This window comes from Miscanthus floridulus, chromosome 6 (assembly GCF_019320115.1).
Source record: "Miscanthus floridulus cultivar M001 chromosome 6, ASM1932011v1, whole genome shotgun sequence".
Taxonomy (NCBI): Eukaryota; Viridiplantae; Streptophyta; class Magnoliopsida; order Poales; family Poaceae; genus Miscanthus; species Miscanthus floridulus.
In genome coordinates this window covers 12,245,068-12,271,910 of record NC_089585.1, presented here as the reverse complement: position 1 = coordinate 12,271,910, position 26,843 = coordinate 12,245,068, and the positions used below count along the sequence as shown (strand labels likewise).

At 46.4% G+C, this 26,843-nt stretch overlaps 1 long non-coding RNA gene and 1 pseudogene across 2 annotated transcripts; one reads left to right on the top strand and one right to left on the bottom strand.

Annotated features, from left to right (window-relative positions):
- Positions 1–374: 374 nt before the first annotated feature.
- Positions 375–3,175, top strand: LOC136461654 (uncharacterized). 2 transcript variants are annotated; one of them, XR_010760422.1, is made up of 4 exons: positions 375–462; positions 795–972; positions 2,103–2,954; positions 3,068–3,175. It is a non-coding gene; the product is annotated as an uncharacterized lncRNA (long non-coding RNA). The 2 variants fall into 2 exon arrangements; XR_010760421.1 differs by having other exon boundaries at positions 2,103–2,962; positions 3,068–3,167.
- A 1-nt stretch (position 3,176) lies between these two features.
- LOC136461653 (cytochrome P450 734A6-like) lies at positions 3,177–8,397 on the bottom strand (annotated as a pseudogene).
- Between the last annotated feature and the right edge of the window lie 18,446 nt (positions 8,398–26,843).

The following is a 26,843-nucleotide window of genomic DNA, read 5'->3' as shown; positions in this document are numbered from 1 at the left end:
TTTGCAACTAGCTGACAAGATATTTCTCTGATGTCTTCTCAAATCTCATAAAGAATCGAGCGTGATGTATTGCCTTGGCATTTGTTAACAACAGTTGTATTTGCTTTTGAAAAAAAAAAGATAAACAGGCAAGCTTAGTTTACAAACAACATGGAAACAAAACTAATGCCATTTTTAGTATTACCATTGTTATATTACCATTTTGAGAGTTTAGCTTGAATGTTTTGGGCTTTTTGCTGTGATGCTGGGTCTTCCTGTATCACTTAATCAGTGAATTAACGTGCATATTTGATACATTGTACCTCATATTATTTTTAGTAATATTACTAATTACACAAGTACATAACGGTATTTATAGTAGATGAGTGGCTGCACTGGATGGATTAACAAGCAAGTGACCCTCCATGATTGTACGACAATGTACTGTGTCCATTTGTTTTTCAGTTGGCCTGACTTAAAAAGGTAACGAGGTGCCATTTTAGTACTAGTAGCCCCTTTTTGTAATGACAGTTTTGCTTCACCACTTGTTCTGTATGAGTACACTTCGTAGCCTTCTTTGTCCAACTTTTAGTTTATTTAATATAGTGGTAGTACACATGCATGTATTCTGATAATTTATTATTTTGTATAGTAATGTAAAAATGCCAGTATAGAAGTGCCATCTGTTTTCATCACATGGAGTGTGCTTTGATTCAGCTAGTTTGCATTAGCTGGCGGTTTCGGTACTATAATATATGCAACTGTTGAAGGGTTGAGTTATTCAAGTTTTATGATACTGCGATCTCTTTTTGCAGTATAAATAATGTGGCATGAAGACTGAATATCTTTATTGATTGGTGTGAGAAAAGAAGGTTCCTAGAGATTCACATAATTGACTAGCAGATGAGAGGTTGTGATTATTGGTGAGATGTACAAGCAGCTGTGGGTTGCCCCTAGGAGGGGAACCGGATTGCACAAATCAACAAACAAAAGGTACTACAGTAGAGAAAGGACAAGAGACGATTCCCTGGTATTAAGAGATCCACTTGTCCCGTTCCCCTTACTTTCCCTCTCTTTGCTGCTCGCAATATCCATTTTTGAATTCATATCATCCTGCAACATGCATCCATCCATCCTAAAGTCCTAAGCCAGTGTTCTTATCATTTGCTACTGCAAAGTGCTTCTCTTTGCATGCTTCAATCACATGAATGATGAGCCCTAGAAAGAAAGTAAGCCCATGTTATGATCATTGCATGCAGAAATCTAATGCAGCACAAGCATGTCATGAATATGTATCATATAGTAGGACCATTCAGAAATGTCCATGCGGTCAGATGTTTCTACACCATGCTGTGCAACGGTCCTAACCCTCCTAGTTCGGCTAAAACATACACTCTTCCTGAAAACTCGTCCATAAGTTGCTTACTTGTTTATAATTCACGCCTTTTCATGCTGCCATCGTGATGGTAAAAGTGTTTCTAGGCCCTCTGATTTTGATAACAAAGCATGCTTCGCATGTCGGCTAGGGGGTAATGGAGGACACTATGCTCTCGGTTCTGTGGTATACAATAGTTAGCCCTGACCCTATTCATGAAAACAATCAAGAGGGTTTAACCCACTGCATGTTTATTCTAATCGCAAAGGTAATTATGCAGCGTGTTGGGGTCACATGCTCTTTAGCATGCCAATTGCCTCATTTGTTTATGGCGCGTTGCTAGAATAGGAAGAAAAATGTCATCTCACTAGCATGGAGGAGGGCAAGGAAGGATGCCCTCTGGCACATGCCTTCCGTTATGGGGACCAGAAACACATGGGAGCTAAGAACTTCCCTTCGAGAGGAACAAGGGTGTGGACCCCTTTGGAGATCTCTAAGATGAGAGCTTTCTTGCCCATAACACCACCACTCGCCTCCCCTGGCCCAAATTCCGAATTAAATGACATTATTTAATAGGTATAGAACATCAAAGCGACAGTTCAAAGTAACAACAGGTTAACTTTCAGTTGTGTTTTCCGGTCTGGTGGCTGCTTTACCGGTCAGTGATACTGTAGTAACTACTCTAAATCATTACAATTCCGAATTCTGATAGTATGTTTCACCGTCTCATGTTTCAGTATTTCTGCAGGGAAAAGGTGGGTAGAAATGAAGCGACAGCACTGAAGGAGTTTGGCAATATCTTGTGGGTAAGGATTCGCAACGCAATGAGGTGTTGGATGTTGTGCAGCCATGAGTTTTCCGCTTGCCCAATTGAACCCGGCCTTGGGAGGACGAGAAAGGCATTTGATGGAGGCAGCTCCCTCAGGTGGGAAGAAGAGCCAGCGCTCCACCTGGCCAGTGCAGTGGCTGGCTGCTGTATGCTCTGTCAACGCCTTTGCCTTTTTTCACGAAAGAGGTAAAAAGGAGCTGTGCACTTGAAACTTTGATGCTGGCAACTATACCTATACGTATCGGCATCATGCTACCACTTGCCTGTGAAACCTGTGACGCAGGAACAGTCCATTGGGGTAGAGTATATGCTACCACTTGCCTGTGAAATGCACACTGACACCCCGCCGATCAATGATTGGAGTAGTAGGCATATGGTAGGTGCTTGTCTTCATTGGCAGTGTTCGGCTGGCTGTCTTCGGCTGGCTTGGCTTCTTTTTCCAGTCAGAGTGGTGTTTTTCTCTCACAACGTTCCAGTATGAACAGTGTTTTCCAGCATCAACAATAAAAAATTTAGTCCAACCAAACACTCCCAATGAAGACCTAAAGCACAAGTCCAACTAGATGGTTTCCGCAGCTTGTGCCCCTGATTCTTTAAAGTTTTAACACAAGCAGCAGCACAAGTCCAACAAACCACTGCGAGCGATATCAGTCTACTAAGCAGCATCAGTCTTGGTTATATATCTAAATTGTGGAGGTCCAAGACATTCTACTGGCAAGGCAAGACAAGGGTGGCTGTATGGAAACCTGCAGTTTAATCCCGTTAGAACCGGTAAGCAGGTGAGTAATAGAGCCGAGTTCTTGTGTTGCATGAAACGAATCTGAGCTGTACTTGGCATGAAGCATGATCCAGATCCAAAACTAAATTTGAATCATTTTTTGCAGATCCCAAGAGCAGCGCGCCTGCCTGTCGCAAGTAGTACTGCTCCCCCACAACCAGTGGAGTGTAGTCAGGCCAATCCAATCCAGCAGCATTTGCAGCGGCAGGTGGGCAATCCCACCCCATTTCCATTTCACGCTCCCGATGCATGCAATGCGGTGTGGCAGCGATGCTGTGCGATGCCGGCCAGCGCAGTCTGACAGGGGAGAGGAGATGAACAGTTGCAGAAGGACCGAGCGCCACCACCACCATCACGACAGCCCCACCCCCCACTCCTCGCCGCGGTCCGATGCAGCAGCACTTTATGGGGGAGGAGGCGAGCCTCATCGGCCGCTACAGTTCTGGTCCTCTGGTCGGCCCGCGGCCGGTGACAGCTTGGCCGGCGGGGCACCGTGCCGTAGTTCGTTGGCTTGGGCACAAACACATTTGGGTTCCGTTCGCACGGTTCTAGTTAAATTCTTTTGAGAGAAAACGCTGTTCCGACTGTAAGCCGAACGGGGCCTTGATGCCCTCGCAGGCAGAGTGGTGGCAATGAATTGAAGCTGCTGCTGATGGGGTGGTGGCGCTGCTGGCAGATCAGAGCAGACCCTGATGATTTCCTACGCCGTCCGTCGCTGTGATCAGCGTCAGCCTGGTTATCTATCCGCTGGCTCCACTTTCTTGGCTGCCGCGTTTACTCCCCCGCCGTCTGTCTGGCACACCGTTTGTTCCCTCTGCAAGGCACTCTTAAATGGCCAGCACCCAGCAGGGCACCCATCTCTTCCTTTAATGGCTTCTGGTCTGCATCGCAACTCGCAAGAGGACCACAGAGGAGGGAGACAGACGAGAGAACAATGACAGGGAAGTAAACAGACGCACTGTGGCGCCACGATCCTAACATCATGCATGCATCTCCCATACGCCTGCATTCCCCTTTTCTGGCGCGCTCTTTTCCCTGCTCACCTTTCCCTCCCATGTATCATCATAAATCAAAGAACAAACACGACATGTGTACAATTTGCAATCCTTCATACACCAACCACACCCGGCGAAACCTCATCCAAGATGGAAGGAAGGAAATCATCAACCCAAAAGACTGAAAAATTGGGAGGCACTGGTCAAGCCTTCTACTCTGCTCTACTAATCTAAGCTGCAGCTGGCATCTTCTGCATCCAGCAGGATATATTTGTTAGTACTTAGTACGGTACGGTGGTGCTTCTTCTAGTCACTTGTCCCTGGTGGACTGGTGATAGTGGTAGCTTTGCTCCTATGGTCTCTGCTCTTGAGGGCAAAGCAGCACATCCTGAGCCTGCGGAGAGGGTTATTGGTCATTATGCCAGGCGCAATTGACACTACAAGGTTAGTATAAACTCCATCCTCTCCTCACATATCCCGATTGTCGTGATCGGACGGCTCAGATGTCCGCGGCCGGAAGATCACGGGCGCCCCGTATTGCGGGTGGAGGAGCATCAATACCGTCGGCGCATGGAGGTAGCTGGGCGACAGCCGGAAGTCGAACCGCTGGAGGAGGATGGCCACCGTGAGCTTGGACTCCAGGAGCGCTAGGTTCTGGCCAATGCACATCCGCGCGCCCAGCCCGAACGGGATGAACGCCGTGGGGTGCGTGGCGGCCTGCGCCACGCCCTTGGCGAACCGCGCCGGGTTGAACTGCGTGGCGTCCGGCCCCCACAGCCGCGCGTCGTGGTGCACGGCCATGATCGGGATCAGCAGCTCCGTGTCGCGCGGGATCAGGCACCCGCCGAGCTCCACGTCGGTCTTGGCTCGGCGCACCGTCGCCACCGCCGGCGGGTACAGCCGCAGCGTCTCGTTCAGGATCATCCCGAGCTGCCAGTGGAACCAGCAGCATGCGTCAGCTCATCCAGCCGTTGTTAGTCTGGGGAAGTGGTGGTTCGAGGATTGTGTCAGGGAGGGGACAGGAGCTTACTGTCTTGAGCTTGGCGAGCTGCTCGCGGGAGGGGATGTCATGCGCCCCGCAGATTTGGAGTACCTCCTGCCGGGCGAGCTCCTGCCACTCGGGGTGCATGGCGAGCAAGACCGTGGTCCATGTCAGGAGGTTCGATGTGGTCTGCTTGCCGGCGAAGAAGAACGTCTTGCACTCCTCCACTATGTCGTTCACGGTGATGGGGCTCACCTTGCCGTCGTTGCTGCTCGCGTTGATCATGAGGCCCAGGAGGTCCTTGGCGCAGCCGCTGAGCTTCTCGTCGTCCGCAGCTTCCTGACGCCGGCCAATGAGCGTCACCAGGTTCTTTCTGATCTCCTTGTCCAGCTTCCACGAGCTCGTGTTCTTCTTGGTCGGCAGGAACCTGTAGACATATATACACGCATCAAACCATGTCATGCCATTCCTCTTCCTGATTAATTATAGCGCAAAAGACTCAATTATGACGTCACACTGCTTGATTGATTGATTATATTATTACCTGTATCCAGGGATGAAGACCTTGCGAAATGCCTCGGAGGCGAAGGCCATGAGCTGGGTCTGGAGCTTGAAGACGGCCTTGCCGTCCTCGTAGCTCCGGCCGAACGCCGTGCGGGTGATGGCATCCTCCGTCACCACCTGGAACCACTCGGACACGTCGATCTCGACCTCGCCGGACGCCGCTGCTGCCATGTCGTGCCACTTGTCCACCATGTCGACAACCGTCTTCCCGACGAACGGCAGCAGCATGCTGCATTGCGTACGGTACGTCCCAGCCAGCGTGTCATCACCACAATTCCGCGCGACAAGAAGAACAAAGACTCTTGCATCGCAGTAGTGAAAGGCTGACTGACCTTGAGGTTCTCCATGTGGAACGCCGGCGTGAGCACCTTGCGGCGGTGCGCCCACGTAGTCGCCGCGCAGGCTGACGAGCCCCTCGCCCTCGAGCTGGCGCACCATCGGGTGCGACTCGTAGCGGTCGAAGTGGTCGGCGCGGGACAGGAGGATCTCCCGGATGAGGTCGGGGTCGGCGACGGCGAGCCTCGGCGTCGGGCCGAACCATATCAGGAACGTGGAACCTGGAGCAAGAGGCAAAAGCAAAGCAGGCACGGGGCGTGAGCGTGACAAGCCGACTGAGGCAGCCAATGATTGGGGGCAGGGCAGGGAGGCCATGTTCCGCCACATCAGCAGCATCCCGCCAGCTGCCAAGGGGGCAGGGACAGGACATGGCAGGGCGAGGTGCCGGCGATGCAGACGCAGGCACAACATGCGTACGTACGCGCGGAGCAGGTACGTTACGATACCCCCTGTGCTGTGCCGCGCCCGCCGCATTACACTGTAGCTAGCCAGCACCCAGCAGGCAGGCACTAGGCAGGGATCACACAAGACGACACGAGGAGAAGGGTGGAGCAGGTGGTGGCCGCAGTGGGAGCGGCGTGGCGTGGCGTGGCGACGGTTGGGCCAGGGACAAGTCGCGGCGGGTGCGCCCGGAGGCGGCGGGCGCAGGCTAAGCTGGAGTTGAATGCGACGGTGACGGGGCGGGCAATGCGGTGGTGGCGGGGCGGGGCGCGGTGGTGGCGGGGAGCAGAAAGGGAGACGTGTAGGCTCATGTCGAGGGCCGCGGGGGCGGGGCGGCAAGTAGGAAATAGACCCTGGCCACCTAACCGGGCTGCAGCCGGGGGACAGCGAAAACGAGAGACAACTACGGCAAACCGCTCCGACAGACCCAGGAGGCTCGCCTCGACATGCCACTAAATGCATGTCACCCAAAGGCGGCAGCAAGCAACATCCTGGGAACCAGACGCATGGCGCAACCGCAACTTGATGGATGCTCATGTTGGTGCTTGTGGTCTGGTCTCAGGCTTGCTTTGCTCATGTTGATTGACTGGTTCCCCTCTTGCCGATTGGGCTCGGTCTATTCCGTACCACCACCGTAACCGAACAGAGGAGGGAGGAGCAGCAGGCGCCACCGAGAGAGAGACCGGAGAAACAGAGCCTGGAGAAACTCGATCTGCCTGGTGTGGAGAGACAGGGGAGCTAGGGAAAAGGAGGAGCGAGCAGGGAGGAGTGGACTCGTTGGTCGGGTTAGCACGAACAGAAACACTGGACTAGGCTGGGCTAGGCGACGAGAGCATGAGCATGTGCGTAGGCGTTGCGTACCGTAGATTTTCTTCCAGTGGTGGTAGAAGGCGAGGACGCGCGGGAGGACGTTGTGGGAGCGGTAGGGGCGCGGCATTGGCTTGGCGGAGGCGGCCACCATGAGCGCCACCATCTCGCGGACGCAGCCGACGAAGAAGCGGTAGCGGGGGCCCCTGATCCCCTGCCGCGCGAAGTGCCGCTCCACCCGCCGCGGCCGCCACCACAGCACCTCCATCAGCTTCACCGCCACGTACACCACCGAGGCTGCGGTCGCTAGCGCCGTCCACCCCCACCCCATGCGTCCGGTCCGTCCTCCGTGCAGGGAGCAGGGAGCAGGGAGCAGAGACAGAGAGGGAGAGAGAGTTTGTTGTGCTCGGCCTCGGCGAAGCCAAAAGAGCCAGGAGCCCCCGAGCAGGAGCGCTAGTGAGGTGGCAAGGGGAGACCCAGGTGAGGGAGACGTGGTGAGGAGAGGAAGCGAGTCGGGTGGATTTATATAGGAGGCCGGACGCGGGGCGGACTCGTTGGCCACCGGACGCGGACGGACCAGCGCAGCCCGCAGTGGTGGTGGTGGTTGTCATGTGTAGGGTTAGTTAGCTCAGCTCTAGCGTGGCAGGATTTGGTTAAGTGTAGGCCGCCCTGCCCTGCTGTGCTGTAGCAGTACGTAGAGATTCAGCGGAGGGGCAGGGGCAGCATGGCACGGCACGAGCAGGAAGGGGCGGGCGAGGGATGCGCGGAGCGAGGTGCTGCAGGGCCGGCGCCGCTGGGGCCGCCGTCGCGGGGATTAATGGAGGGGTCAACCCAAATTGGCAACTTTGTTTTCTTTCGTTCTGGGCCTTCTGGCTGGCGACTCCGCCTCTCTTCCTTGCTCTGCGGGCCCCGCAGCGCCCTGTAACTGTAACTGTAACCCTCTGCTCTCAGCCGCCGCCTCCAGTAGTCCAGTCCAGTCTAGGCTCTCGGGTTCGCGCAGCATAGCATATACTCTGCTCTGATCTCTGAAGTCTGGACTCTGGTGTATCCTTGGAACGTTCTCTTCTCTGCGGAGAATTCATCTCGTCCCTGTCTCCGTCCCCGTTAACTGTCTTGGGTATATTCGTTTCCGTTAACTGTCTCGGGTATAGATTCTTACCTATCCCCATACCCGTCGGGCATCGGTCGGGTAATAGACACCCGACAGGTACTGCATTCCTGATAAATAAGGACACTTGGGGTCGCAGCTTTGCAATCGGAGACGTTTCTTCTTCACCCGGGTATAAGTGTCGGAGTCTCGGAGATGCCGAGGAGAAGGAGCGAGGTTGCGAGGAGGACGAGCAAAGGTGGCACAGAGACCGAACTGAGGAAGCGAGGGGCACGAGCGCTCGTGAGGCAGACGTGCTTGTGCTGCTAGCGAAGATGGTGAGGAAAAATTAAACTATATGTTGTTCAGATTTGGGCCAAAATACTTATGTTGAGCTTCTTTGGGCCTAATACTCGTATGACAGCTCAAATAGTCGGGTTCTCCAACGGGTAACGGGAACGGGTAAACAGGGAACGTTCCCGTACCCGCTATACCCGCCGAGATGGATTCTTGCTCATTTAGATTCCTACGAGTAAAGATATAATTCCATCCTCATCCCCTAATGAATCAAATACCCGTAGCGTATCGACTATCAGGGCTCCGTTGCCATCTTTACTCAGGTATGCTGGGCTGCTGGCAGTATCATGCAGTCAGTGTATGTATGCATCTACTAGTATAGTACTACTGTACTGGTATAGTAGTATCAATACTCAATAGTAGTACTAGTACTTCAGCTTTTATCTTCTTCTCTGCTTTGACAGTTGCTTGCTTTGTGTGTGTCAGCCGATGCAGGCCATGCAGATGGAGGAGTAGAGGTAGAGTAACGGTGAGTGACCCTTTTTTACTGCGGCTTTTGTTTGACTGGGTGTGCTTTGTTGGTTGACAAGATTGATGAGAGATCTCTTTGGGGGTTATATATGTGGACGGATGCATCTTCTCGCTGCTTTCACTCTCACCATGGTGGTTCTTCTGCCTTTCGGGTATGGAGGAGGAGGAAAAGGTGGTGGTACTAGCTGCGTGGCATGTGGGGCCTCCGATCCCGGCTGTTTGCAGAAGAGACAAGGCCGCCTAAAATCTTTGCTTTTGGCGTAGTAGGATCATTTGATTTCAGCAGGGGCGGGGCGGAGGGAGAGGAAAGGTGATTGATTGCAGGGGAATTGGACCTACGCCTATGCATGCTGCAGCCTTCAGCAAAGAAACGTCAGGCTTGTAGCCTCATTTGATATGTGGAGGGATTGGTGTACTGCTGTACTGCTAACATGCATTCTTTTTCCCCTATCCATCGACTAGTAGCATGCATAATAACCTGCTCTAAGCAGGCTCAATGCTGACGTGGAGGAGAGAGAATAGGAGAAGTGGGCTGTAAGTTTATAGTCGGTCTAGACATAAGAATCAAGAAACTTTATAAGACGGATAAGTAGGCCATGTATTAATAGTGAAGAGCTAACTATCATACGGTGAGATGAGAGAAGACGGTAAAGAACCTTACAGCTGACAAGCCGGCTATATTATTAGCATTGCTCTAAGCACATCGTCTGTTGGTGATGAAACCTAAGGGTCAGTCAGGTTCATGCATGAACCCTTGCTGCAACGAACTCCACTTGTGCATTTCCGCCTTTGCTTTCCCATCCCATCCATGTGACTGTTTCAACTTGGAACAGACCCGTTTCCGAGTCAATCTTGGCTCTTGCCCAATGGAGTGGAGAGTGGACGACTCTTGCAATGTGTTCTGGTTGGTTTTGTTTGTTACACATTATTAAGCCCCCGGAATTGGAGGAGGGCCTTATCTGCTAGTGCCTTTCTTTTTTTTTTGTTAAAGTGACGTTCGCTACATTGAATGTACGTATGTCATGTTCTGTTGTAACGTGCCAACAGAAAAGTGTTTTGTTTTTTGTCTCCTTCTCTTCCACACATATACAGCCCGTTCGGTTGGCTGGTTCGTATCGTTGCTAATTCGTGAAGAAGTACTACTGGTTGGTTTGTGTGAGAAAAAAATACTGTTTCAGCTGAAAATTTACTATCGTTTACGACGAGCCACAGCTAAACGAACAGGCTGTATAGACAATATATACTCCGCTTCTTTATATGCATGGAAGTAAGGTGCAAAAGCGGGGAGCTGAGCTAGCAGAAAGCATGTACAGTACTTACTCCGTTTGTTTATGGAAATCAAGTGCGAAAACGGGGAGCTAAGCTTCGTCTTGTTGCTTGGAACTACGCCATGAATCAGTTCCCGAAGTCTCACTTGATCTGCACACAAGTTAGTACTGCAACCTTTAGGGATAAAAACGGATCGGATACGAACGGATATCATTGATATTACATTTGTTTTTATATTTCTGTCCGGATTCGGATTCGAATACGGATAGTGTCAACCATGCTGGATAGGATACGATTGGATATCGACATCATTAATATGTGATTTGAGGATTCGGATACGGATATGATATCAGGTGTTGAATATCCAGACTTGGATACGGACAGATTTAAACTCCTCTAAACAAATTCAGTATCGAATACGGTCGAAAAATATCCATACCATTTTCACCCATACTTTTACCACTCCACATGCTATGAGACATGGATGTGAGTCCCATGCACCATTTTCACCCATACTTTTACCACTCCACATGCTATGAGACATGGATGTGAGTCCCATGCCAAAGTTGACTTATTACATCGTCCATGCATGGCACCAAGCAGGGAGCAAAGTTGCAGGGTGCTGGAGAGATCTGAGACCAGCTGCCTGCCTCCGTGCCTCGCTACATCTTTGCTGATGTCTCCATATACTGTCCAAGTGTGAAGTGTCCATTGATGACTTCTTCCTCCCCAGGTGAAGAACAGTGTCCATCCGATGACTGAAGCCCGAACGGATATTGCAGCTGGGAAAGAGTGTACCGGCGGACCACCAGGCGCGCACCAGTGTGCCACGACATGTACATGTTGCCTAGCGGTAGAGCCTCCAACCCTAAGCTAGCTAGCTAGCGCCTAGCGGAGGGTGGTGCATGCTAGTTAGCTTTGCACCAGCGACATGACGTTGCACAACAAGCAGGCACGCACAGCACAACTGGCAGGCGGGCATCGCAATCGATGGCTGTACACCACTGGAGCGTGAGGACGTACACGGGTCATGGTCATGGAACGGATCGGTCGGAGCCCGGCCTCCCCACTGCTCACCTGGCGTGTTTGCTGCTCGCCTGCTTGGGCCATTTCTGTTTACCTGCTACAACTGTGGCGGCAGATTTAGGTCCTGTTTAGATGCGAAAATTTTTTATTTTTGGCTACTGTAGTATTTTCGTTTGTATTTAGCAAAAATTATCTAATTATGGACTATTTAGGCTTAAAAGATTTGTCTCGTTAATTACGGACAAACTATGTAATTAGTTATTCTTTTTACCTACATTTAATGCTCTATGTATGTGCCGTAAGATTTGATGTGACGGGGAATCTTAAAAAATTTTGGATTTTAGGTGGGATCTAAACATGGCCTTAGCCGAATCGTCGAAAGGTCAAGGTATTTAAAGTTTGACCGAATTTATAAAATAAGATAATAATATTTATGATATCAACTAAGTATTATCTGATTCTTCATCAATTATATTTTCATAGTATACCTATTTTATGTTATAAATCTTTATGTCTCTTTTTATAATTTTAATCAAACTTAAGATGCTTTGACTCTTCAAAATTCTTGAAATAACTTATAATTTGGACGGAGGCATGCATGGGTGTATATCTACGACATGAATAATGCATCGCCATGACACCATATCCATCGCTGCTCCTGCTCAAAAGGTTGTGTGTGTACGATGCTATTGCTAGCTAGGTACAGTGGAGTGGTATTATGTGATGAGCCACTGAGCCCAGTTGGTGATGGAGCTTATCTTTCTGATGCACCAGGTTGGTAGCTACCACTCCTACTACGTACTAGCAGTAGCAACGATGATCTGAATGAACAAGATCCACGGTTGATGGATTGGTCACTGTTGCAGCATGAAACGCTGTGCCGGCCGGTGAGGAAAGTGCCAAAGTTTCCTTCTGGGTGCGTGATCGGTGTGAGTGTGAGGGAGATAATCGGTCTGTTCGCTGGTTGGTGTTTGGGTTGGTTTGAGTTAGCTGGTACTGGTTTTATGTGAGAGGAAAATACTATTAGTTGATTGATTTGGGTTAGTTGAAACAAAAGAATGAGCTTAGGCCACTGCTTCCTTGCTGTTGCTGCGTGTGGCTATATGGCCCTTGCTGTGCTGGGTTGATCTGATGAGCTAGCTAGGCTAGTATCGTAGCTAGGCAGAGGCAGCTAGGGCTAGCCGGGGGCCGGGCCGCCCGGCCGGGAGGAAAGGACTTGACGTGCAATTTGGGGGAGCAGGTCCAGGTTTATAATGCCTGTCCGAGCCTAGTTTACCTGACGCTTCCCATCAGCTACAGCAGCCAGATTGGGTAATAGAACGTGACAGCGTACATGCCGCCACCAGAGAAACGACCTTTAATCCCACTTTAAAATTTAACTTTAGTTTTAATATTTTTCACGTTCAAAAATATACAGCCCTTTAGTCCTGGTTTATAGCTTTAACCAGGATTAAAAGTCCCTACCGAACGGCTACTGCGGCAGGCTTTTGCTATAGAGGATCTTTAGTCCCGGTTGGAGCTACCAACCGGGACTAAAGGTTCACTTTTACTCCCGGTTTCTACCTCCAACCGAGAGTAAAAGTATACTCCCGGCTAAAAGCTCCGTCCGGGATTAGAAAGGGACATTAGTCCCGGTTTCTGTATATAACCGAGACTACAGTTCTCCTCCTATATACCCCTTGTTCCTCCATGAGCCCGAGCCACTTCGAGCTTAGTGTTCTTGCTTCATTGTCGGCCTCTCTTCTTCCTCATCACCGGTGATCACAAGATTTCTTCCATTCCTCCATCGATTCTTCGGTTCTAAAGGTTACCAACTTTATACTCTCATGTTTCATTAGTAGCTTATTTCATTTTGTGGACTATATATATGTGGTTTTTTTATGGTAGATTTTTTTTATTTGTAAGCCATTTAAGCTCAAAATCACTTTAAAGCTTGCATATTTGGATGAAGGAAGGTTAAAGTAGTCATTCAAAACTAGTATTGAGCTTTCATTTCTAGCATACATAGCCCACTTCATGCTTTAGAGATATAGAGAATTTTAGAGTTTTTTTTTAATTTTATTTGTTTATAAAATGAGAAATTTATATTATATTAAAAATGAGTATAGAGAGTAGATGACAACTGCTTCCGGGTTCTCGGCCTCTCACCGGGTTACAAAGCGACTTAGGCCGGACCTCCCTCTCATTGCATGCGGTAAGTGTGAGGAAAAGATTGTGATGGAGTACCAGGTGAGGAAGGAGTGTCCCAACAAGGATCGTATCTTCTACAAGTGTCCGGATCGCAATGTGAGTTATTTTATCGTATTTGATGATTATGGTTAATTTATACTTATTTTCATGATGATTATGATTAAAGTTCTAATTTTTTGTTTTAATTTCAGTGGGATGGCACTGGATGTTCAGGCTGCTACTGGGAGGAAGAGTATGTTGAACACGTGTAAAACTCTCTTGCACAAGCGGTTATGGTGGCTGATGAGGCAGTGATCCTACGAAAGAAGCCCATAGATGTTGAACAAACGCATGATCTGTCTGTTTTAGTTGGGATTGGTCGCGAAATCCTTATGCTGCTGAAGTACATTTTAGCTTTAGTTTTTTTAGTGATAGTTGGAATTGTCTACATTATAGCGAAACTTTCATAAATTAATACCATGTGTGGTGGCATGCATGTTGTATAATTAACTAATTATATTCTAGGTTTTAATATGGTATGTATATCATGTAATGCAGATAAGACGGTATTGGATGTACAATGCTGATCGCCGCTCCCAAGAGTTCATTGAGGGCGTGCTTTCTTTCTTACGTGTGGCCGAGGCAAACAAACGCGATGGTTTCATGTGCTGCCCATGTGTCATATGTAAGAATTTGAAGGAATATGCTAGCTCAAGGAGTCTTCATTCACACTTGTTAAAGTCAAGTTTCATGCCAAACTATATTTGTTGGACGAAGCACGGAGAAACCGGTGTTGTAATGGAAAAAGGTGAAGAAGAACAATGGGACGATGATGACATTATTGCTGAATATGGGTCTTCAATGATACTGTAATGGAGGAAGCTGAAGAAGAGGTAGGGGCAGAAGATGAGCCCGTTGGTGATCTTGGTCAGGCCATTCGTGACACACAAAGAGAATGCAAAAGTGAAAAAGAGAAGATCAAGTTCGAGCGCATGCTAGAGGATCACAAGAAATTGCTATACCAAACTTGTGATGCGGGGCAGAAAAAGTTGGGTATCACACTGAAATTGCTGCAATAGAAGGCAAAGAATAGTGTATCTGACAAAGGTTTGGGGAGTTACGGAAAACCCAAAAGAAGATGCTTCCGAAGGATAACGAATTGCCCGCCACTACGTACGAAGTAAAACAGGTAGTCTGCCCTTGGGATTAGAAATTCAAAAGATACATGCATGTCCTAATGACTGCATCCTCTAACATGGCGAGGAGTACGAGAAGTTAGATGTATGCCCAGTATGTCATGCATCGCGGTATAAGATCAGGCGAGATGACCCTGGTGATGTTGAGGGCGAACATCCCACAAAGAAAATCCCTACCAAGATTATGTGGTATGCTCCTATAATACCACGCTTAAAACGTCTGTTCAAAAACAAAGACCATGCAAAGTTGTTGCAATGGCACAAAGAAGACCGTAAGGTAGGCAATATGTTGAGACACCCTGCTAATGGGTACCAGTGGAGAGCAATCGATAGAGAATTTTTAGAGTTTGCAAATGACGCAAGAAACTTAAGGTTTGCTTTAAGTACGGATGGTATGAATCCTTTCAGAGAGCAGAGCAGTAGTCATAGCACTTGGCCTGTTACTCTATGTATCTACAACCTTCCTCCCTGGTTATGCATGAAGCGTAAGTTTATTATGATGTCAGTGCTCATCCAAGGCCCAAGGCAACCTAGCAATGACATCAATGTGTACCTAAGGCCACTAGTTGAAGAACTTCTACTTTTGTAGAACAGACTAGGTGTACGTGTGTGGGATGAGCACAAACATGAGCACTTTGACCTGCGAGTATTGTTGTTTGTAACAATCAATAATTGGCCTGCTCTAAGTAATCTTTCAGGACAATCAAAAAAGGGATATAATGCGTGCACGCACTGTTTTGATGACATTAAAGGTATATTCTTGAAAAAATGTCGAAATGTCGTGTACCTTGGCCATCGCCGATTTCTTCCTATGAATCACCCCCTAAGAAAGAAAAATAAGCATTAGGTAAGGCGGACCACCAGACCAAGCCAGGCAACCGAACTAGTGAGGATGTACTCAATATGGTCAAGGATGTGAAAGTAGTATTTGGAAAGGCACATGGCAGCGAACCTGTTCCGAACGACACCGACGATCATGCACCCATGTGGAAGAAAAAGTCCATATTTTGGGAGCTACCCTATTGGCAAGTCCTAGAGGTCCGTAGCGTGATCGATGTGATGCACCTAATGAAGAATCTTTGTGTGAACTTGTTAGGCTTCATGGGTGTGTATGGGAAGCCTGAGAACACACTTGAAGCACGATAGGACCTGCGGTGTTTGAAAGAACGAGACAACCTGCATCTAGAGAAGACAGATGATGAATGCCATTACTTAAGTCCTGCAAGCTATACTCTTAGCAAAGAAGAGAAGAAAAGCATGCTTGAATGCCTAGCAAGCATCAAGGTACCATCTAGATTCTTTTTGAATATAAAGGGTATAATAAATGTGCCAGAGAAGAAATTCCTAAACTTAAAGTCCCATGACTGCTACGTGCTTATGACCTAGTTGCTTCCCATTGCATTAAGAGGAATTCTACCTCCAAATGTACGTCTAGCCACCGTGAAGCTATGTGCATTCCTAAATACAACTTCTCAGAAGGCAATCGATTCAATGGATCTAGCTAAACTATAGAATGATGTGGTTCAATGTCTTGTCAGCTTTGAGTTGGTGTTTCCTCCTTCCTTCTTTAATATCATGACACACCTCCTAGTTTACCTAGTCAAGGAGATTAGCATTCTCGGTCCTGTGTTCCTGCACAACATGTTCCCCTTTGAGAGGTTCATGGGAGTCCTAAAGAAGTATGTTCACAACCATGCTCGACCAGAAAGAAGCATCGCCAAGGGCTATGGAACAGAGGAGGTTATTGAGTTTTGTGTTGACTTTATTCCCGACCTTGACCCGATTGGTGTTTCTGAATCGCGACACGAGGGGAGACTAAGTGGAAAGGAGACACTAGGCAAGAAACCATATATTGGTATGCAGGACAATTATTTTAATAAAGCACACTACATAGTTCTATAAAACTCCTCTTTGGTGGATCCGTATATCGAGACACATAAAGAGTTGTTCCGATCTGAGTTTCAAGGGAAGTCTGAAGCTTGAATTACGCGTCAGCACATAGAAACTTTCAGCGACTGGTTGTGAAAAGAATATCAGGGTGATGAGAGTATTGATGAGTAACTTTATTTGTTGGCTAGACAGCCATCGTGGCATATCCTCACATACAAAGGGTACGAGATAAATGGGAATACATTTTACACAGTAGCCCAAGATAAAAGGAGCACCAACCAAAATAGTGGTGTCCGCATAGATGCCACTGACCCTAATGGAAATAAGCAAACATATTATGGCCGCATAGAGGAGATATGGGAACTAAACTATGCACCTACTTTTAAGGTACCTTTATTCAAGTGCCAATGGGTAAAGGCGACTGGAGGCGGGGTAGCAGTCGACAACCAGTATGGAATGACAACTGTGGACCTCAACAATATTGGGTATAAAGATGAACCGTTCGTCCTTACCAAGGATGTGAATCAGATGTTCTATGTCAAGCACATGGCTACAAAACCGAAGAGAGGGAAAAACAACATTGACCCAATCAATGAGCCAAAGCGCCACATAGTTCTTTCAGGGAGAAAAAACATCGTCGAAATTGAAGACAAGTCAGACATATCAGAAGATTATGAAAAGGATGATCGAATTCCACCCTTCACAGTGACTAAAGACCCAAGCATCTAGCTAAATAATGAGGACACTCCATGGTTACGGCACGATCATAACTAAGGGATATATGTTAAGAAAAAGTTCACTACTATGCCCGCTTGATATATATAGTGATGTATTAGACCTATTATGTAATAATTGTGACTTCAGATTTTATTGTCGTGTTTTCATATTTTCTACGGTTCAAATGAATTTTCTGCTAGACGGTGGATTTCCCGTGGAGAATATGTGATGAAAAACCAAATAATGAACGTTAATAAGATGTGAAAACTAATTTCCTATCGAAAAACAATAGTTTTAATGATTTTAATTAAGTAGTATATTTTTGCATGGTGTAAATTGTAATTATTATTTACACTATATCAAATTTTTATACAGTAAAACAAAAGAGTTTAGTTTATAAATTTTTGTTGCGTATAATAATGGAAAACCAAGTCAAAGATTTTTTTATAATTTTTTTTGGATAATATTTTATTTATTAGGCAATTAATAACTCTCTGCACATTTATATAAAAGAAATATATAAAAAAGGAAAAAACTTACTTTACTCCCGGGTGGATCAACCACCCGGGACTAAAGGTGATGCTTTAGTCCTGGGTGTATACACTAGCCGGGACAGATCCCCTTTACTCCCAGGTGGATCAACCACCCGGGACTAAAGGTAGAGCTACAGTTTTCGCAGCCCGCCCAAATACCCTTTACTCCCGGGTCGTGGGTACACCCGGGACTAAAGCTCAGACCTTTAGTCCCGGTTGTAATAATAGCTCGGGACTAAAGGTAGAGCTGCAGTTTTCATAGCCCGCCCAAATGCCCTTTACTCCCGGGTCGTGGGTACACCCGGGACTAAAGCTCAAACCTTTAGTCCCGGTTGGTAGCTCCAATCGGAACTAAAGGTATCCCTTTATAACCCACGTCCTAGTTCTCTTCCTCTCTATCTCCGCCACGCCGTCGCCTCATCTTATCCACCAGATCGATCCAGTAGTGCCGCCGCTCCCAGGTGACCACCCTACCCTCGCCTCATCAGCATGCCTCTTCTCCGGCCGGCCAGCACGCTTCTTCTCTGGCTAGCCAGCGCGCCTTGCTTGTCCTCGCTGGAGCACACGCCGTCCTCATCCCCGGCCCCAACCTCGCTCGTGCTCACCGGAACGCGCCGAGCCACCTTCACCGCGCTGCATCACCGGAGCTCGCCCGAGCCTTCCCCACGCTGCCACACCAGAGCTCGCTCGAGCCTTCTCCGAGTGCGCTGCCTCACCAGCCGAGCCTTGTAATTAGTTTTGATCTCTTATATGTGCCTGTCTATAGCATTATATGTTTGAGCGTGTTTGAGTTTCTGTAAAACGCGACGTGCGGGGCGGCGGAGAACTCGTGCTGCCGATCGACTCCATGCGGCTGCGGTGCCCAGCGGTGCGACTTGTTTCCATCGGTAGCTCCAGGTAGGCATCAGTCATCATCATTCAGCTCTACCGATCATGGTTGTGCGGTTACGTTGCTGTCTTGTGCACTTCGTTCGTAGAATCGGAGCCCAAACAGGCGGCCTGATAGTTTTCGTTTCGTTGCTGCGGTCTAGGGTGCAATGCAACGCAATGACAATTGACAATGCATTACTAGGTCAAAATATGGTCATTTCTATGGACTCCGCGACTAAACATTTTATTTTAACTTTTTATGAAATGAAAAACTTAGAAAATAGTTAGAAAATTATAGAAATTATGTACTAGTTGAACTTACAGACCGTGATCAGCTCGGCGAGCATGTTCTTTGCCGAGCGGTAATGGATGTTAAGGAGGAGCTTTGATTCTACGAGGGAGAGCGGCAATGGTCATGGAAGATCGTGTTCCCTTTCTCGTAGAATCGGAGCTCTTCCTTGGCCACGTACGGTGCCGTCCGGTGGAGAAATGCTCACCAAGATGATCACGTAAGCAAGGTCAACTAGTATGGATGGTTATTTTTTGAAACATGTTTTTGAGCTATAATTTGATGGATATTTGATAACTTTAGACCTACAAATATCACAAATGTTGCTATCCTCGGCAACCTAAACGCCCGTGAGCTCGCCGATATCGAGCAGGTCACTTAGAATTATTTTTTCCATGAAATAAAATACTTAGAAATCATGCATTTTATTTTTTAGAATTAATTTTTTCATGAAATAAAAAACTTAGAAAATAGTTAGAAAATTATAGGAAATCCGTATTAGTTGAATTTGCGGTCCGTGTTCATCTCGGCGAGCATGTTCTCTGCGAGCGGTAATGGATGTCAAGGAGGAGCTTTGATTCTACGAGGGATAGCGGCAACGATCGTGGAAGACCGTGTTCCCTTCCTCGTAGAATCGGAGCTCTTCCTTGGCCAAGTACGGTGCCGTCCGGTGGAGAAATGCTCGCCGAGATGATCACGTCAGTATGGTCAACTAGTACGGATGGTTATTTATTGAAATATGTTTTTGAGCTATAATTTGATGGATATTTGATAACTTTTGACCTACAAATGTCATCTGCAAATGTTACTATCCTCGACAACCTAAACGCCCGCGAGCTCGCCGATATCGAGCAGGTCACTTAGAATTATTTTTTCATGAAATGAAATACTTAGAAATCATGCCTTTTATTTTTTAGAATTAATTTTCCATGAAATGAAAAACTTAGAAAATATTTATAAAATTGTAGAAAATCCATACTAGTTGAATTTGCGGACCGTGTTCATCTCGGCGAGCATGTTCTCTGCCGAGTGGTAACAGACGTCTAGGAGGAGCTTTGCTTCTACGAGGGAGAGCAGCAACGATCGTGGAAGACCATGTTCCCTTCCTCGCAAAATCGGAGCTCTTCCTTGGCCAAGTACGGTGCCATCCTATGGAGAAATGCTCGCCGAGATGATCACGTAAGCAAGGTCAACTAGTACGGATAGTTATTTATTGAAACATGTTTTATTTTTTATAGATATATCTAGTGGAGTAAAAGCTAGATGACTGCCCCGAGAGACAACATGGATGAAGAAATGATGAATATTATCAACACCGGCACTCAATTTGCCGATGGTGACCAGCAGGATGTAGATGACGGGAGTCAATACCTGGCTCTTGAAGAAAACCGAGAAAATATTGTGCAAGAAAATACTAGCGAGGTATATATATATTTTTATATATATTTGAATATTGTATATATATTTGAATATCTATCATCTATTATGTGTACACATGATATTTATTTATTCTTTTTTTATACGTAGCCCTCTGGATCGATGACCACAACGGCGAAAAGCAAAAATATTCGAGGCCCGAAAAAGCCATTGGAGGGGCGCTACATAATATCAGAATTCAATATCGAGACAGGCGAACCACTTGGTCCACATGCAAGGAAATTCGTGCAACACTGTGGGTACCTTGTAAGGGACAGAGTTCTGATCAGTGCCCATGAATGGAAGCAAAAGATCAACGAGCCTCATGTTAGTTTTGTCTCTGATCTTGATAAGAATTTAATTTGGGATGATATCCTTCAATATTTCACGTTGCAAGCGGATGATTATGATGATATCAACGATCGTGAATTGAAGGAGCTAGTTTGAAAGTGGGCTATGAAGAAGATGGCCACACAATTCTAGACTTGGAAGAAATCTCTATACACGAAATACGTCAAGAAGAACCTAACGCCCAATTTTAATACTAGTGGCCCGCTCGCGAAGTTGAGGCCCTACTGGAATGATTTTGTATAGTACAAGATATCGAAAGAGGGTGAGGAACGGGTTAGAAGGAACCAAGAGAATGCCCGACATAAGGTATACCACCATGGCATGGGATCTAGTGGCTGCGCGACTACCATTCCCAAGTGGGAAAAAATGGAAGCGGACATTCTTGCCAAGGGTATCACACCAGAATCACTCAATTGTCCCAAATGCGTGAAGAATTGGTTTTTCGCTCATGGGGGAAGACTGGACTTAGAGACCGAGAAGCTGGTTCATGGCCCAAAACTCGAAAGAGCAACACAAAGATTATCTTATGCTCTACAAGCTAAAGCTATTGGAGCGTTTAGGCCCAATAGAGAGAAGGATGAACTGACGTATGCCATCGGGATGGCTGAACACAGTGGCCGAACAAGAGGTTTAGGACAGAATATTTCTTAGGAGCTTGGTTTCCCTAAATGAAGAATCTTTGTGTGAACTTGTTAGGCTTCATGGGTGTGTATGGGAAGCCTGAGAACACACTTGAAGCACGATAGGACCTGCGGTGTTTGAAAGAACGAGACAACCTGCATCTAGAGAAGACAGATGATGAATGCCATTACTTAAGTCCTGCAAGCTATACTCTTAGCAAAGAAGAGAAGAAAAGCATGCTTGAATGCCTAGCAAGCATCAAGGTACCATCTAGATTCTTTTTGAATATAAAGGGTATAATAAATGTGCCAGAGAAGAAATTCCTAAACTTAAAGTCCCATGACTGCTACGTGCTTATGACCTAGTTGCTTCCCATTGCATTAAGAGGAATTCTACCTCCAAATGTACGTCTAGCCACCGTGAAGCTATGTGCATTCCTAAATACAACTTCTCAGAAGGCAATCGATTCAATGGATCTAGCTAAACTATAGAATGATGTGGTTCAATGTCTTGTCAGCTTTGAGTTGGTGTTTCCTCCTTCCTTCTTTAATATCATGACACACCTCCTAGTTTACCTAGTCAAGGAGATTAGCATTCTCGGTCCTGTGTTCCTGCACAACATGTTCCCCTTTGAGAGGTTCATGGGAGTCCTAAAGAAGTATGTTCACAACCATGCTCGACCAGAAAGAAGCATCGCCAAGGGCTATGGAACAGAGGAGGTTATTGAGTTTTGTGTTGACTTTATTCCCGACCTTGACCCGATTGGTGTTTCTGAATCGCGACACGAGGGGAGACTAAGTGGAAAGGAGACACTAGGCAAGAAACCATATATTGGTATGCAGGACAATTATTTTAATAAAGCACACTACATAGTTCTATAAAACTCCTCTTTGGTGGATCCGTATATCGAGACACATAAAGAGTTGTTCCGATCTGAGTTTCAAGGGAAGTCTGAAGCTTGAATTACGCGTCAGCACATAGAAACTTTCAGCGACTGGTTGTGAAAAGAATATCAGGGTGATGAGAGTATTGATGAGTAACTTTATTTGTTGGCTAGACAGCCATCGTGGCATATCCTCACATACAAAGGGTACGAGATAAATGGGAATACATTTTACACAGTAGCCCAAGATAAAAGGAGCACCAACCAAAATAGTGGTGTCCGCATAGATGCCACTGACCCTAATGGAAATAAGCAAACATATTATGGCCGCATAGAGGAGATATGGGAACTAAACTATGCACCTACTTTTAAGGTACCTTTATTCAAGTGCCAATGGGTAAAGGCGACTGGAGGCGGGGTAGCAGTCGACAACCAGTATGGAATGACAACTGTGGACCTCAACAATATTGGGTATAAAGATGAACCGTTCGTCCTTACCAAGGATGTGAATCAGATGTTCTATGTCAAGCACATGGCTACAAAACCGAAGAGAGGGAAAAACAACATTGACCCAATCAATGAGCCAAAGCGCCACATAGTTCTTTCAGGGAGAAAAAACATCGTCGAAATTGAAGACAAGTCAGACATATCAGAAGATTATGAAAAGGATGATCGAATTCCACCCTTCACAGTGACTAAAGACCCAAGCATCTAGCTAAATAATGAGGACACTCCATGGTTACGGCACGATCATAACTAAGGGATATATGTTAAGAAAAAGTTCACTACTATGCCCGCTTGATATATATAGTGATGTATTAGACCTATTATGTAATAATTGTGACTTCAGATTTTATTGTCGTGTTTTCATATTTTCTACGGTTCAAATGAATTTTCTGCTAGACGGTGGATTTCCCGTGGAGAATATGTGATGAAAAACCAAATAATGAACGTTAATAAGATGTGAAAACTAATTTCCTATCGAAAAACAATAGTTTTAATGATTTTAATTAAGTAGTATATTTTTGCATGGTGTAAATTGTAATTATTATTTACACTATATCAAATTTTTATACAGTAAAACAAAAGAGTTTAGTTTATAAATTTTTGTTGCGTATAATAATGGAAAACCAAGTCAAAGATTTTTTTATAATTTTTTTTGGATAATATTTTATTTATTAGGCAATTAATAACTCTCTGCACATTTATATAAAAGAAATATATAAAAAAGGAAAAAACTTACTTTACTCCCGGGTGGATCAACCACCCGGGACTAAAGGTGATGCTTTAGTCCTGGGTGTATACACTAGCCGGGACAGATCCCCTTTACTCCCAGGTGGATCAACCACCCGGGACTAAAGGTAGAGCTACAGTTTTCGCAGCCCGCCCAAATACCCTTTACTCCCGGGTCGTGGGTACACCCGGGACTAAAGCTCAGACCTTTAGTCCCGGTTGTAATAATAGCTCGGGACTAAAGGTAGAGCTGCAGTTTTCATAGCCCGCCCAAATGCCCTTTACTCCCGGGTCGTGGGTACACCCGGGACTAAAGCTCAAACCTTTAGTCCCGGTTGGTAGCTCCAATCGGAACTAAAGGTATCCCTTTATAACCCACGTCCTAGTTCTCTTCCTCTCTATCTCCGCCACGCCGTCGCCTCATCTTATCCACCAGATCGATCCAGTAGTGCCGCCGCTCCCAGGTGACCACCCTACCCTCGCCTCATCAGCATGCCTCTTCTCCGGCCGGCCAGCACGCTTCTTCTCTGGCTAGCCAGCGCGCCTTGCTTGTCCTCGCTGGAGCACACGCCGTCCTCATCCCCGGCCCCAACCTCGCTCGTGCTCACCGGAACGCGCCGAGCCACCTTCACCGCGCTGCATCACCGGAGCTCGCCCGAGCCTTCCCCACGCTGCCACACCAGAGCTCGCTCGAGCCTTCTCCGAGTGCGCTGCCTCACCAGCCGAGCCTTGTAATTAGTTTTGATCTCTTATATGTGCCTGTCTATAGCATTATATGTTTGAGCGTGTTTGAGTTTCTGTAAAACGCGACGTGCGGGGCGGCGGAGAACTCGTGCTGCCGATCGACTCCATGCGGCTGCGGTGCCCAGCGGTGCGACTTGTTTCCATCGGTAGCTCCAGGTAGGCATCAGTCATCATCATTCAGCTCTACCGATCATGGTTGTGCGGTTACGTTGCTGTCTTGTGCACTTCGTTCGTAGAATCGGAGCCCAAACAGGCGGCCTGATAGTTTTCGTTTCGTTGCTGCGGTCTAGGGTGCAATGCAACGCAATGACAATTGACAATGCATTACTAGGTCAAAATATGGTCATTTCTATGGACTCCGCGACTAAACATTTTATTTTAACTTTTTATGAAATGAAAAACTTAGAAAATAGTTAGAAAATTATAGAAATTATGTACTAGTTGAACTTACAGACCGTGATCAGCTCGGCGAGCATGTTCTTTGCCGAGCGGTAATGGATGTTAAGGAGGAGCTTTGATTCTACGAGGGAGAGCGGCAATGGTCATGGAAGATCGTGTTCCCTTTCTCGTAGAATCGGAGCTCTTCCTTGGCCACGTACGGTGCCGTCCGGTGGAGAAATGCTCACCAAGATGATCACGTAAGCAAGGTCAACTAGTATGGATGGTTATTTTTTGAAACATGTTTTTGAGCTATAATTTGATGGATATTTGATAACTTTAGACCTACAAATATCACAAATGTTGCTATCCTCGGCAACCTAAACGCCCGTGAGCTCGCCGATATCGAGCAGGTCACTTAGAATTATTTTTTCCATGAAATAAAATACTTAGAAATCATGCATTTTATTTTTTAGAATTAATTTTTTCATGAAATAAAAAACTTAGAAAATAGTTAGAAAATTATAGGAAATCCGTATTAGTTGAATTTGCGGTCCGTGTTCATCTCGGCGAGCATGTTCTCTGCGAGCGGTAATGGATGTCAAGGAGGAGCTTTGATTCTACGAGGGATAGCGGCAACGATCGTGGAAGACCGTGTTCCCTTCCTCGTAGAATCGGAGCTCTTCCTTGGCCAAGTACGGTGCCGTCCGGTGGAGAAATGCTCGCCGAGATGATCACGTCAGTATGGTCAACTAGTACGGATGGTTATTTATTGAAATATGTTTTTGAGCTATAATTTGATGGATATTTGATAACTTTTGACCTACAAATGTCATCTGCAAATGTTACTATCCTCGACAACCTAAACGCCCGCGAGCTCGCCGATATCGAGCAGGTCACTTAGAATTATTTTTTCATGAAATGAAATACTTAGAAATCATGCCTTTTATTTTTTAGAATTAATTTTCCATGAAATGAAAAACTTAGAAAATATTTATAAAATTGTAGAAAATCCATACTAGTTGAATTTGCGGACCGTGTTCATCTCGGCGAGCATGTTCTCTGCCGAGTGGTAACAGACGTCTAGGAGGAGCTTTGCTTCTACGAGGGAGAGCAGCAACGATCGTGGAAGACCATGTTCCCTTCCTCGCAAAATCGGAGCTCTTCCTTGGCCAAGTACGGTGCCATCCTATGGAGAAATGCTCGCCGAGATGATCACGTAAGCAAGGTCAACTAGTACGGATAGTTATTTATTGAAACATGTTTTATTTTTTATAGATATATCTAGTGGAGTAAAAGCTAGATGACTGCCCCGAGAGACAACATGGATGAAGAAATGATGAATATTATCAACACCGGCACTCAATTTGCCGATGGTGACCAGCAGGATGTAGATGACGGGAGTCAATACCTGGCTCTTGAAGAAAACCGAGAAAATATTGTGCAAGAAAATACTAGCGAGGTATATATATATTTTTATATATATTTGAATATTGTATATATATTTGAATATCTATCATCTATTATGTGTACACATGATATTTATTTATTCTTTTTTTATACGTAGCCCTCTGGATCGATGACCACAACGGCGAAAAGCAAAAATATTCGAGGCCCGAAAAAGCCATTGGAGGGGCGCTACATAATATCAGAATTCAATATCGAGACAGGCGAACCACTTGGTCCACATGCAAGGAAATTCGTGCAACACTGTGGGTACCTTGTAAGGGACAGAGTTCTGATCAGTGCCCATGAATGGAAGCAAAAGATCAACGAGCCTCATGTTAGTTTTGTCTCTGATCTTGATAAGAATTTAATTTGGGATGATATCCTTCAATATTTCACGTTGCAAGCGGATGATTATGATGATATCAACGATCGTGAATTGAAGGAGCTAGTTTGAAAGTGGGCTATGAAGAAGATGGCCACACAATTCTAGACTTGGAAGAAATCTCTATACACGAAATACGTCAAGAAGAACCTAACGCCCAATTTTAATACTAGTGGCCCGCTCGCGAAGTTGAGGCCCTACTGGAATGATTTTGTATAGTACAAGATATCGAAAGAGGGTGAGGAACGGGTTAGAAGGAACCAAGAGAATGCCCGACATAAGGTATACCACCATGGCATGGGATCTAGTGGCTGCGCGACTACCATTCCCAAGTGGGAAAAAATGGAAGCGGACATTCTTGCCAAGGGTATCACACCAGAATCACTCAATTGTCCCAAATGCGTGAAGAATTGGTTTTTCGCTCAT